A 13641-nucleotide genomic window follows, 5' to 3' on the forward strand; every position below is an offset into this window, starting at 1 on the left:
TTCTCCAGGAGGGTTACCAGCTTGCCTTTTATAACAACATGGCTTTGACCGCATGTGTCCTCCGACCATTCTGTGTAAGTCTGTGTGAATGTTGAAATAAGAATAGCTCTTTCTAGAGGATAAAGGCTACCATGACATCAGAAGTACCTATGTGCAATGGCTCTTAGGCCACGATCTAACTCCTCCACAGCCAGTATACTTGTAAATCCATAGACTCTGCACATTTGGGGTTAGGTCTTCAGCATGGTCATTTGGAGGGATACGGGTGAGACCCTAAGTCCAAGCACTGTGGGCTGGGAAGAGGGCTGAACCATGCTTGCAGGAAGCACTGTGCAGCTTGTGGGCCTGGAGTGCAGATGTGTCTTCCCCACACATAGCAGATGCTTGCTGTCCAGGGCCTGAGACTCTTCAGGGACCCTCTTCTGCAGGGTTGACAGTGCAGCTCATCTTACCTGGAATGTTCTCTCTCTCCCTGACTTCCTATAAGCTCTCACCCATCACATCCAATCCAATTCTCCTGCCTGGTGCTCACAGTCCTTTGGCCTCTGACTCACTCCAGTGCTACAACACCATCCAATCCCAGCTCAGGAGTCTCCCCAGCTCAGCTCCTAGGCAACAGTCCCCAGCCAGTCTCCTGATGCCCGGGTCTTTCCCTCTAGGTCTGTGGTAAACCCATGGTGACATTGTGCACTCTTTGCTGTAACAGCTACCAATAACTTGGCAACATGAGTTTGGAATCTGTCCTTGGAAGTACAGGTCCGTGTCAAGAGGTTCCATGACCTGGTGACATTCGATCAGATGCAGTGTCCTTCACAAAGAAGCCCACAGTTCATATCTCAGCACCCACACTTTTCTTTATCTCTAGTTTTTTTCATCTGGGTTTTAGGCTCTGATTTCTATTTCTTTATCTCTTGGAGGATGCCTGGCAGGTGTTCCACGTAGGTAGGCTAAGGAAAAAGGACTCTGTTTGCCGGCTCTGTCCATAGGTGCAAGGACAAGGGGGGAAGGGTTGGGATTTCCTGGTGGGCTGGGACGTTGTGATCCTTGGATCTACTCTAAGGGTGATTTTGAGATTTCTCTGTCTCTGGGCTTCTGGCCAGATCTCTTACATGGGTTCCTCATACCCCAGGTCCAGTTCCCACGGCTGGCATCCTTCCCCATGGCCTTGCACTATGCCACTGCTTTCCGTTTCCTTACCTTGACGCTCTGCACTGGAGACCTCCTCCTCAAGACTTTTGTCCTCTGTCAAGGGGGCTTCTCCCTGAGGTGAGGATCCCTTCTATAGGAATGACAACTAGAATTTAGCTCTCCTTTCTTCTCTTACTTTTCATGTGTATCTTCTATGCCCCCAGCTTTCAAAGCACACCATTCTACCTCTAATTGCCTTGTACCCTACACTATGCGTAAGCACAGGCCAGAAATGTTAGCCAACACCCAGGGACCAGTAACTAGAACAAAGGTGTGAAGCATGTGGTCTCTCCTTTCCACCTGAAGGCCATCCACTGGTCATTATCCTGTCTCTTCTAGGGGGAGTTTGACAAAGACAAAGATGTATACTGAGGTCATGAAAGTAACTAAATTAGCGAGCCTGGCACTACCCAGTTTCAATGACTCCCTCTTAAACCCCGCCTAGCCACCCCAATGGTGACTGCATGCTTATGAAAATGTGTTACAGCTTCACAAGACGTTGGTTAAATCACTTCCACTTTAGATTTTCCCTTCAATCTTAATTAAGACTTAACTTATTAATTAATGGCAGGATTTTCTTTAATGAACCTTTCCCATTTTGTCTGTGGTTTTAAAAATGTACCGCTAATTGTGGAGATTAGAGTTTGGTATAATTTAATACTGTGATAGATACTATTGGCAAGTCAAGAGTGAACATTTATTAGCATTTTAAACATCCTGGTCTGTATTTAGGCATTCGCCACACCTCTTTAGCAGCTCCTGTATGTAAAGGCTTTAAGAAGTTTCTTTCAGCGAATTAAGTCTGTTTCCTTCCAGTTCTTCAAAGAAGCCCAGAGAAGGAGGCGGGGCCGAGATGGCAGCAGCTATAAAGTCCTCCCTCCTCCTGGAGAGAGGAGACTCTGGCTGCACGGGGTGAGGCGCTCCTGGCCGGCACAGCAGCTCTGATGGTATGTTCTCACTTCTGCTCTCCTCTCCCGGTAAGCGCTGCGCTTGCTGGGACTCGAACAGCTGATGCGACCAGTGTAGGATGGCCAGGCAGGGATCATTTTTCTGTGGAGATGGGAAGCAATTTTGATTCCTTCAAGGGCTGGGGGAACAGATGTTCTGCTCAGCTTCGGGACTGATTTAGAAATGTAGCTTCTCTGCTACGTTCTGTGAATGACTTTTAAGTATAGGCTACACTTGCCTTTTCCTGATTGATAGAACTAGAACTTTCCTCAATGAGCACAGCAACTGCCTAAGCCTATTATGCGCTCCCACATTTATTGGGCATCACAATGGGATGTTTTTCTAAGTCAGGACTTTGATGAAATAACCAACTTCAAGAAAGGATGTCTTCTCATAGCAAATCTTTGCAGGCAAAAGGAGAAGGGTCCACTGTACTTGGTTTTACACTGTGGTCTTCAGGTCTTTCAGCCAGTGCAAACTCACAACGTTTGTGTTATTTAGAGCAAGAGGGAAACACGGAGGGGCTGGATGAATAATTAAGGGTTTAATTTTTATTTGCTTTTAAGTCCACTGCTGACCTTTTTGGTCTGAGGATTCTTGCGTAGGACATAGGGACCTGCCTTTCCTCTTGTTCTAGAAAGTTCTTGGTACATAGCACCTTTGAGTGTCACCTGCTGCCTGTGTCCCATCCTGTGTGTCTCCTCTGCTCTTTGGAGCAAGACGTCTTAGGACCAGTAACCTTAAGACCTCCATGTATTTTTTTTTTTTTGCACTTTTCTAGCTTTTGCCCATCTATTCAAACCTCAAGCATTTTGGTGACAAATTGCATTTAGAAAGGCAGGGGAATGTCCATTGCAGAATGCCAGTCCTTCTCAGTGGTGAGAGATGGAGGTCAAGGCTGACATTAACCCTTAGAGTTCTGTATGTCCTGAGCACACTGTGGCAATGTTTTTTTCCCAGAGACTTCTTTAGATGGTGACTGAATGGCTCTTTAAGTGTCACACACACCATCACCATGAATAATTGATAGGAACAAAGAGAGGAGATGGCTGGGCTTTTGTGCAGGGCCCTTTGGCATACTCTCAGTGGGAGCAGTTGCCTCATCTCATTCAGTGCTACATGCAGACATCTTTTCATCTACTTTTACCTGAAAGAGATATAACCAGACACTTTCTTTGTAAATGGCACCTTAGAAGTATTTTTGTCACCGTGAGAGTCAAGCTAAAAGGCAATTAAAAATTAATTAATTAATTAATTAATGAGAGAATTGTCATACCAGGGAACTCTAGATGTATGTGCCACCATGAACATCTGGCTTATGTGGGTTTTGGGAAGTTGAACCTCCATCCTTAGGGCTTGCAGGCAAGCACCTTAACCTCTAAGCCATCTCTCCAGCCCTAAAAAGCAATTTTTAAAGCATACCAAATACCATCATTATGCTGGAACAATAACATCACAGACTTATGATTGTTTTTTTGCACTAGGCTCAAAGGGTCCAGAGGTTCTGTCATTAATGCTCAGTTCCAGATCATAGGAAACTACTCATGAGTACCAATGGCATGACCTCTCTGCAACAGACAAAATGGATTTCTAATTATTTCCATTTTTGATAGTGTATTAGTCATATAATAGTCCCGACACTATCCCTTCCCAAAGAAGTATGGAAGTGGCAGAAGGGTTGGGCTGTCAGGCCAGTCTGCTCGGGTTCCTACGGTGTCCTCTACTGGGTGGCGGTGTGAATTTGGAGAAGTTGACCTCTGTGCTTGTCCACCTATGGGGAAATAACTCATGTCACTCCTAGGAAGACTGCAAAGAGGTGAGTTTGTGGAGAGTACAGCAGAACATAGTACCTGTTATTATCTCTGACGCTGGCCGGAGATCCTGTCCTGGTGGAGGGTATGTTTCATGTGCTAGAATGAGTGGCTTGTCGCTCCCAAGTTCAGACTGACTGGGGCAGAACACTAAGTGGAAATGTGCACAATGGTGTCCTTTCAGTACCCATCACTTACGTGGTTTTGGCAGATTTGATTAGAAGTTCTGAGAGCACTTTATTGCTGTCTAAGAATGAGGTCCTATCTGGAGCGTCCTGGTATGGACTGGTGGTTTTCCAAGGGTGGCCCCGGGAAGAGCAGTGGCCACTCTGTTTACTTACTGTGGGTGCAGAGCCATGGGGAACCTGAGGTGGCCCAGCTCTCAGCTTAGAGTTTGCTGAGGGAGCCTGGGGTGCCAAACCTGGTGGCAAAGGGGAGGCCCTGCTGTCTTTGGCTCAGAACCACTGTCCCTTTTACTGGAGGAGGCAGTGAGTATCTTCATGGCCCACTGTGAAGTTCTGGAAAGCATGGATGACAATCCAAGAGTCCAAGTGGAGCTGACTGTAATTTGTGTGGAGGCTACCTCCCCGGGGCAAGAGGAGTCCACTGAACTCACCAGCTCCCTCTGAAGTCTTAAGGACCATAAATTCAAGCACTTGAGATATGGGCAAAAACATAAAGATTAAAAAGTTTTACACAAATAAATGCCAGAGCAGCCTGAACTCTCAGGTCTGCCTCTCTCCTGGGTCCCCCATGAGCCTGGCTTTGAGGTTGACGCTCCAAATTTTACTAAAATGAAATATCTTCAACTCACACTTGTGATGCTGTGGGCAACAGTCACCCTGTGTGTGTGGTGCTGTGTCATGTGGCTAGTTTGTAGGTGTTGCATGGCTGGACTGTAGGTGTTACGTGGCTAGTGTCATAGGTGTTATGTGGCTGATGTCATAGGTGTTACGTGGCTGGTGTCATAGGTTACGTGGCTGGTGTCATAGGTGTTACGTGGCTGGTGTCATAGGTTACGTGGCTGGTGTCGTAGGTGTTACGTGGCTGGTGTCATAGGTATTACGTGGCTGGTGTCGTAGGTGTTACGTGGCTGGTGTCGTAGGTGTTACGTGCCTGGTGTTGTAGGTGTTACATGGCTGGTGTCACAGGTGTTACGTGGCTGGTGTTGTAGGTATTACGTGGCTGGTGTCATAGGTATTACATGGCTGGTGTCATAGGTGTTACGTGGCTGGTGTCGTAGGTGTTACATGGCTGGTGTCATAGGTGTTACGTGGCTGGTGTTGTAGGTGTTACACAGAGTACTTCTATGGATCATACACAGTTGTGTCAGGGATTATTCTCTTTATGATATGTAGTGTGCTGGCATAGACTTTTTTGTGTGAGTATGTGGCATATGTAATACGTGTGTATTCATGTTTGTATATGTATGTGTGTGGAGAGAGGTCAATGTCAGAAGTCTTCCTCAGTCTCTTTGCATCTTGTTCTTTGAAACAGTCTTCTTACACCTAGAGCTTACTGATGTGGATAGACCTGCTAGCCCGCAAGCCCTAGGACCTCCCTGTATCTTCCTCCCACCTCTCAGAATGTGCCACCCTGTCTGGCATTTTATGTGGGTGCTGATGCTCTGAACTCATGTCCTCTTGCTTGCATTGTAACAGCCTTACCCATGGTGCCATCTTTCCAGCTCCTCATTTTTCTCTTAACTTATTATTCTGAAGTAATTATAATTTTATAGGAAATTTAAAAAAAGTTCCAAGATGCTCCATGTATCCTGAAACCTTCACTGATAACGTCACCTGCTTTTGCTAGCTTGTACATGACCAAGGGACAGACACAGGTACCATCTAGAGAATTTACCCAGATTTCTCCAGTCCTTCACTTGCTCACTGGTGTGCACAGTTTTTATTGCAAGAATAGAGTTGTGTCACCATCCACTGAGGTCAAGTGGAGTGTCCTATCGATGCTGCCCTTCAAGGTCACACCCACCTTCCACGCTGTTCTCTGTATCAGAGAATGTGGGTTTGATGCTCCTTGATGGATGCTGTAGGCCTTGTAAGTGATCACGTTCATCCTTTTTATTTGTCTGCTAGCAAGATGTGGCTTCCATCTCTAGCACCCTCTCTCCCCCATGGACCTTAAAAAGGGTAGATGAAGGGCTGGAGAGATGGCTTAGCACTTAAGGCATTTTCCTACAAAGCCAAAGGACCCAGGTTCGACTCTTCAGGACCCATGTAATGCACAAGGGGGCGCATGCATCTGGGGTTCATTTGCATTGGCTGGAGGCCCTGGTGGGCCCATTCTCTCTCTCTCCCTGCCTATTTCTGTAGCGATCTCTCAAATAGATAAATAAATAAATTAAATTCGTTGTTTTACAAAAGGATAGATGAAGCTTCCTCATACAAGACTCTTGTTTTATCCTCTGCTTACTTCTTTCTCTTTGGTTCCTTTCTTTGAACTACAAATTATTTTTGTAAGACTCTTCAGTGTTTGTTCACTGAGATAAAACATAAATGTTTAGACTGCAAATAAGCTCATTCTGCTATGTTTGCTCCACTTAGACCCATCACTCCCATCCTCGTTGAATGCATCTAGAACTGGACTTGTTGGCTTGGGTCAGTCTCTTCTCTGTCTCTCACACCACTGCTTCCTTCAGCTCTTCTCACAGCCGAACTGGATTGGCCGAGGATGGAATTCTTAGATCATAATCAATCGCCTCCCGCAGCTGCAGCCCCATTGCTCCTAGCTAGTTAATAGATAGGGAGGTGAGAAGTTTGCTGTCGGCCTGCTTTTTTCTTGCTGTATCGCCTCCACGGTTTGATGTTTATTGTTACACTTAACTTCACCAGCAAACCTATTCATTTTCTGGTATCAGACCCAGTGGGATTTTTGTTGATGTTGTTGTTGACGGCTCTAATCATTGCTTAGCTTAAGGAAAAATTATTCTGCTCATGTCTCCTGCATGTGGAACATCATCTTCTGAAAGGCCGGCTCCTTCCATGCTCTATGTGATTCCCTATGCTCTCTGTAATTCCACCAGCCATGGCTACAGCTAGGCCTCCAAGGAGTGAGGACCAAGGAGGTCCTTTCCTCCATTCTCTGTTGGATGGGTTGAAATTTGGGTTTGGAGCCTTACGTTCAGTGTTCCCTATGCCTGGCCTGCCTGGCTCCCTGCTGGAATCACACATTGCACGAACGCTGTGGACTGTCTTCTAGGGCACACACCTCAAGGGGTCTTTCCAGTTTGCATTGGTCCATGTGAAGCTGCCAGCTTTTGCCACCTCTGACGAGTGCAGGCTTCCCGTACAAGCAAGGACCAGCATTGGTTCTAGAAGTCATGACAGGCCAGGGGATCTCGTCTATGACTTCCATCTTCCTCTCTGTTTTTCACAACTGCTTTCCACACCCTTCACGAGTCCGGAGAAGCATACATAACCCTGTGTGACACGTGTCCAGGGGAGACTGTAGTCAGAAATAAAGAAACAACACACTTTCAGGAAAACTTAACAAACTTGGGTTTGTGTGTAAAAGAGTTTATGGTCAATGTAAAATATTTAGGCCCATTTCTAGACAGAATAAGTAAAATATTAGCACTTGTGAAAAAGGGACAACATATTAATTGTGGGACAGAAAGAACAGCAAAGAGGCAGTCCTCAGAGGTTTCCATTACAGGATCTGAAATCCATTGGAAATGGGACCATCCTTGTCACGTTGGGGGAAAGCACTGGTCACATTCTCCACATGTGACTTCACTGAACAGACCTTCCCACACAGATGCTGGTCTCCTAACATGCATGCCTTCCAGTGTGCTCCACTGAGATCATCTGCTGGTCTCTCTGCTGATGAAAGATAAATCCAGGGTGGACAAGTCAGTCACATGGCCATGCCTGCTGTGAAGCTGGCAGTCAATGAGAGTGGAAGGGGCAGAAATGAAAATGACATCAAAATAGAGACTGATCAAGGGGTGGAGGGGTATGATGGGAGTGGAGTTGCAAAGGGGAGAGGGAATTACCATGGTTTATTGTCTATAATTATGGAAGTTGTCAATGAAAACAAAAGAAAAAGGCTGGAGAGATGGCTTAGCAGTTAAGCATTTGCCTGTGAAGCCTAAGGACCCCGGTTCGAGGCTCGATTCCCCAGGACCCACGTTAGCCAGATGCACAAGGGGGCGCATGCGTCTGGAGTTCGTTTGCAGTGGCTGGTAGCCCTGGCGTGCCCATTCTCTCTCTCTCTCTCTCTCTCTCTCTCTCTCTCTCTCTCTCTATATATATATATATATATATATATATATATATATATCTTCCTTTTTCTCTCTGTCACTTTCAAATAAATAAATAAAAATAAACAAAAATTAAAAAAAAAAAGAAAATGAACATGAAGATAAAATTTGCTTTCAGAGGTAAAAATATGGAATCTAAAAAGACCAGCTTCGGCGTAGCAACATAGGCTCAACTCAGATGAAACTGACCACTGTGGTGAGGTGGGATGATGAATGTTGGAGATGGCGACCCCGGGCGCTGGCAAATGCTAACCATCCCTGGTTCAGAGGCGTGCAGTGAGGAGGAAGCTTCCCTGTCACTTCTGTCCCTCTTCCCTATAGTCAACGCCAAGATTTCCCCCGACGTGTCTGCTGAATCCGGTGTCTTCTGAGTCCTGCTTTGACTCTGACTCCGTAGAACCCGTGTTACGTTTCCTGGCCTTATGGTCATAGTAGACGTCGTGTGCAGGCCAGCCAGGCTTGACAAGGCAAGAGCATGGGAAGATGTGGTGGCAGGCAAGTCCCAGGGACAGCCACATTCTGGCGTTCGCTCCTTGTGTGCGGACCCAGCGATCTGCTCCCCGCTCCAAGAGACTAAGTCACAGATGACGGGTTTTGCTTTCGTGCTTGGCTTAGGTGAGACTGAGTTTGTCTTTTTAGCATCTTCTCGTTGCCTTCTCAGTTTGCTTTGATAAAACTGGAGAGGCCCACACAGACAAAGCCACCATGCTGGGGAGGCCCACGTGTTTGAAACCTGAAGGAATCTTCAGGCCCACAGCTGATGAAGGATGGAGAGACTCAGCCCAGAGGTCTTCAAGGAGCCACATCCTACTAAGAGCCACTTTCATCAAGCCTGAGGGCCGCTTCCTGTGTGCGTTCACAGGGCGCTTCTGTTCATGGCCTCTGCTGCCACTTCTTCAGAAGCCCATGTCTAGGCTCCTGGGACTGTTTCTGGTCCTTTGAGATGCAAATATGCATTTAATTCTCTCCATAATTTAGGTACCACTAATCCTTCCTGCCACCTTCTTTTTCCTCATATGCCCGTTTTTGTTTTCTGCTCTTAGAAGGTCCTAACATGAGTGTGGTGGGAATGGTAAACTCTTGCATTTGTGACTTGTGCCACCTTCACAATAACCCTGTGGGCCTGGGGACAGCCTTAGTTATGGGCGCGCTGTGACTTAGGAGGTTGTGTTGGTCATCAGTGGGGGCCCCGGTCTCTGCGTCTTCAGATTCCAAACCCTTGTTTCGGATGTTTTCTGTATCAGGATATCCCTCCTCCTTCCAGAGTTTTGCTTTATTAGTAAATGTTTATGTGTTTATTTGAATTCCTCTTGACATGTATTTTTCTAAGAAAAATACACCTTCTGTTTCTCAGTGAACTTTTGAATCTCTGGCCCAAGGATGATCTCAGAGCTTTCCTGACTTGTCACCAACCCACCGTGTCTTAGAAGTGAAATTACACAACGCATGGACTATGAAGCTCGCAAAGCCATCCTGTTCACATGCCACCATTCACCTTTGTGGGGCACCCAGGCACTGCCATTTTCTTGACTTCATTGTCTTACTCCTCTGTATGGTTTCATGGTTTATATACTTTTATATAGAATTGAAGTTAAGTACAAAGGCCTTGGACTTAACCCGTGCTTTTAAGCATAATACATTATGGTAGAAAGTCAGTACTTCCTCTTTCTTAAAAAACATTTTATTTATTTGCTAGGAGAGAGAGACAGACAGAGAGAGGGAGAGAGCTAGAGAGAGAGGGAGAGAGAGAGAATGAGAATATAGGAACACCAGGGCCTCTAGCTACTGCAAACACACACCAGATGCATGTGCCACTTTGTGCATCTGGCTTTACATGGGTACAGGGGAATCGAACTCAGGTTGTTAAGCTTTGCAGGCAAACACCTTAACTGCTAAGCCAGGTCTCCAGCCCAAGTCAGTAACTCTTCTTATGGTAAAACCAAATACTGCAAAACTGACTCTATGGAAATAGTGAGAATTTTTGTGTGTGTGTGTTTTGGTGAGGTTTTGAAATTGAGCATTATCCATCATGGTTATATCATGTCATGTTGGAGTTATGAATACTGTTTTTCAAGTTCTGTGTGAAAGCCTAGTTCCCAGTTACTGATCAGGCTATCATGAGTAAGTTCACCGACTTTAGCTTTTGGAGCTCTGTTCTTGGTAAGCACCTGTAAATTTACTTTTTCTTGAGCGCCGAGTGGCTTCTCCTCCATTCCAAACGCTACAGAAGTCTCTGGCTGCCCATACAGTTGACAGTTGAGTGTTCAGTGCAAATGTGCAGAGCGGACCAATGGCTCCGGGGCAGACGTTCCCAGCTGTTTTTCCTTACTCAGTAGGAAGCTTCTAGAACTATAGATACATAACTATGAATGTAGCTGTGCTCCTGACCTGGAGAGGGATCCCTGAGCCGCTTGCTTCAGGGAGACCCTGAGGTTCCTTCTTTTAAAGTCACATCCCTAGAAGCTGATTGAGCCCCTGGGAACCCACATAGTATGGCCACCAAGCTTTGTTCTTGGACAGACCTGCAGGGTGTGTTTTCCAGTAGGGGTCAGATGATGGTGAGAGATGGAAATTGATTCCATGCCCAGGAAAGCCTTCAGAAACTCCCGAGTTTTTCATTAGTATGTTGTATGCCCTTGGTGACCATGTTCCTTTATGTTTAATTTTCATCGTTCCCCTCTACCCTACAAACTCCTTCTGGTCTCTCTGCTGTTATTCTTAACATTATTATATTCTAATATCTACCCGAACTTTGATCTCTCCCTGTCTTCTCACATTGTTTTTACATAAGATTCGAACTTGAGGTCACCTTTCTAGAGTGAACAGATCAGCCATGGCTTGCTTTCTTCTGGCTCCCCAGGGGACCTGAATCTCTGTTATGTCTATCTTGACTGTCTCACTTCTCATCTACTAGATTTCTGGCTATCTTCTCCTTGCCTGGTCTCAAGACAGTTTCCCCTTTATTAAAGATATTTCCCAAGTGACATAAGCAATATATTTAATTTGAAAAAAAATTACAAAAAGTCAAAGAACAAAATTAGAAGCACTCCAAGCTCTGCTCTGCCCATACATTGATGGCAACGCCTGGATGTACCATTCCCGTGTGGTGTGAACATTACGTATGACCCATACAGTGATGGTAATGCCTGTGAACATCACGTATGACCCATACAGTGATGGTAATGCCCGTGAACATCATGTATGTCCCATACAGTGATGGTAACACCTGGATGCACCATTCCCGTGTGCTGTGAACATCACGTGTGACCCATCCAGTGATGGTTAATGCTTGGATGTACCATTCCCGTGTGTTGTGAATATCACATGTGACTCATACAGTGATGGTTAATGCCTGGATGTACCATTCCCGTGTGCTGTGAACATCACATGTGACCCATACAGTGATGGTAATGCCTGGATGCACCATTCCCGTGTGCTGTGAACATCATGTGTGACCCATACAGTGATGGTAACGCCTGGATGCACCATTCCCGTGTGCTGTGAACATCATGTGTGACCCATACAGTGATGGTAATGCCTGGATGCACCATTCCCGTGTGCTGTGAACATTACGTATGACCCATACAGTGATGGTAACGCCCATGAACATCATGTATGTCCCATACAGTGATGGTAACACCTGGATGCACCATTCCTGTGTGCTGTGAATATCACATGTGACCCATCCAGTGATGGTAACGCCTGGATGCACCATTCCCGAGTACTGTGAACATCACGTGTGACCCATACAGTGATGGTAACGCCTGGATGTACCATTCCCGTGTGCTGTGAACATTACGTATAACCCATACAGTGATGGTAACGCCCATGAACATCATGTATGTCCCATACAGTGATGGTAACACCTGGATGCACCATTCCTGTGTGCTGTGAATATCACATGTGACCCATCCAGTGATGGTAACGCCTGGATGCACCATTCCCGAGTGCTGTGAACATCACGTGTGACCCATACAGTGATAGTAACGCCTGGATGTGCCATTCCCATGTGCTGTGAACATCACGTGTGACCCATACAGTGATGGTAATGCCTGGATGCACCATTCCCGTGTGCTGTGAATGTGTGAGGCATTTGACAACTGCCTTGCCGGAAGGTGTGCCACCTGACTCACCTGCACAGCGAAGCTGTCAGGAAGCTCTTGTTCAAGGTGCCGGCTTAGTGGGTAAACCAGAACTCTAAATCAGAACTGTTAACTACTATGATTTCTTGCCCTCCACTATCTTCCTACCCACAATAAACCCAACAGTTTTCTCATGGGCATTGATCTACACTCTTTTGTGGGTCATTGCCTTTCTGTTCTGAGAGGAACATTCTACTAGTGGTGGAAATGTAGGTTGTTTCCAGTTTTCCCAGCAGTGAACATCTTCCCAGTATAATTTTTTTTGAGGGGAGGGTTTGAGGTAGGGTTTCACTCTAGCCCAAACTGACCTGGAGTTCATTATGTAGTCTCAGGCTGGCCTTGAACTCACGATAATCCTCCTACCTCGGCCTCCCAAGTGCTGGGATTAAAGGTGTGTGCCACCATGGCCAGCCCAGTATAACTTTTTAATATGTTTCTGATTCTTTTATTTGGATTCTCCGAAGCCAGTCATAGTCATTTTAGGTGCTTGCCATGTTATCATAAGAGGCTTTGCCAGTGCGGCTTTCCCCCTCCTCTCGTCTCAGAGGGTCTGCCCCTCACCCTGCTCCCCGCATACAAGATGCCTTATGTAGAGCTCCTGTTTGGTGGCTCACTGCTGAGGCTGAGAATTCTCCGTGTTGATGAGAGGTCTGTGCTCCGGGGTGACGGGCCTGCGTTCTAGTGCTTTGCCCATCTTCCTGGTGGGTTTGGGGTTATTGGATGTCGGGTGCACTTGTGTTCCTTTCTCTTGGCATGGGGCCAGTTGCTAGATCCCTTCCTGGTGCAGCTCAGCTGTCTTTTCTTCCTGGTTTGAGCCAGACTTCCCAGTCCCCCCTCCTTTGGGAGCGTCTCATCCTTGGCTCCCCCTTTCCTGTGGGTCCCTAGGGTCCTCTTCTCACTACCCAGGTCCCTGGAAGTCTCTTCCAGTCTTTTCTTCCAAAGACCTAGCTTCTTTCACACCAGAACCTTAAATCCTTGAAAGGGTGCGTCTAGAGGGGCAATAAACCCACACACCTGCACCATGTGTTCGTAAGACGCTGCTGTCAAGGATGCCGGGGCTCAGTCGGTGGGAATGCCCCAGCCACAGGCACCTGGTGAGAAAGAATCCAGTGCCCAGAAGCAGGCCAGGGATGCTGGCTGCACGCTTCCATAGCCTCCCTCACGTTCTCATGGCTTTTTCAAGTCTTGTTTGGTAGAGATGTGACTTAAAAGCCAAACACACCTTTCTCTCTGCAAGGAAATGAGCGATTTTTCATTTTGAGGCACATGAAAC

At 46.5% G+C, this 13641-nt stretch overlaps 1 protein-coding gene across 2 annotated transcripts in view; it reads left to right on the forward strand.

The window, feature by feature from the left end:
- The window catches only part of Trpm8 (transient receptor potential cation channel subfamily M member 8), a 159079-nt gene that overhangs the window by 40812 nt on the left and 104626 nt on the right, over window positions 1–13641 (forward strand). Inside the window, exon 1 of one of the 2 annotated variants that reach the window (XM_004662266.2) lies at window positions 2003–2135. The exons of the other annotated variant lie outside the window; for it this stretch is intronic. The gene's annotated coding sequence lies outside the window, so the exon portion shown is untranslated. Of the gene's footprint in view, window positions 1–2002; window positions 2136–13641 lie in introns of those variants that run through there. 2 annotated transcript variants of the gene reach the window in all.

The sequence above is a fragment of the Jaculus jaculus genome, chromosome 4, assembly GCF_020740685.1.
Source record: "Jaculus jaculus isolate mJacJac1 chromosome 4, mJacJac1.mat.Y.cur, whole genome shotgun sequence".
Classification (NCBI taxonomy): Eukaryota; Metazoa; Chordata; class Mammalia; order Rodentia; family Dipodidae; genus Jaculus; species Jaculus jaculus.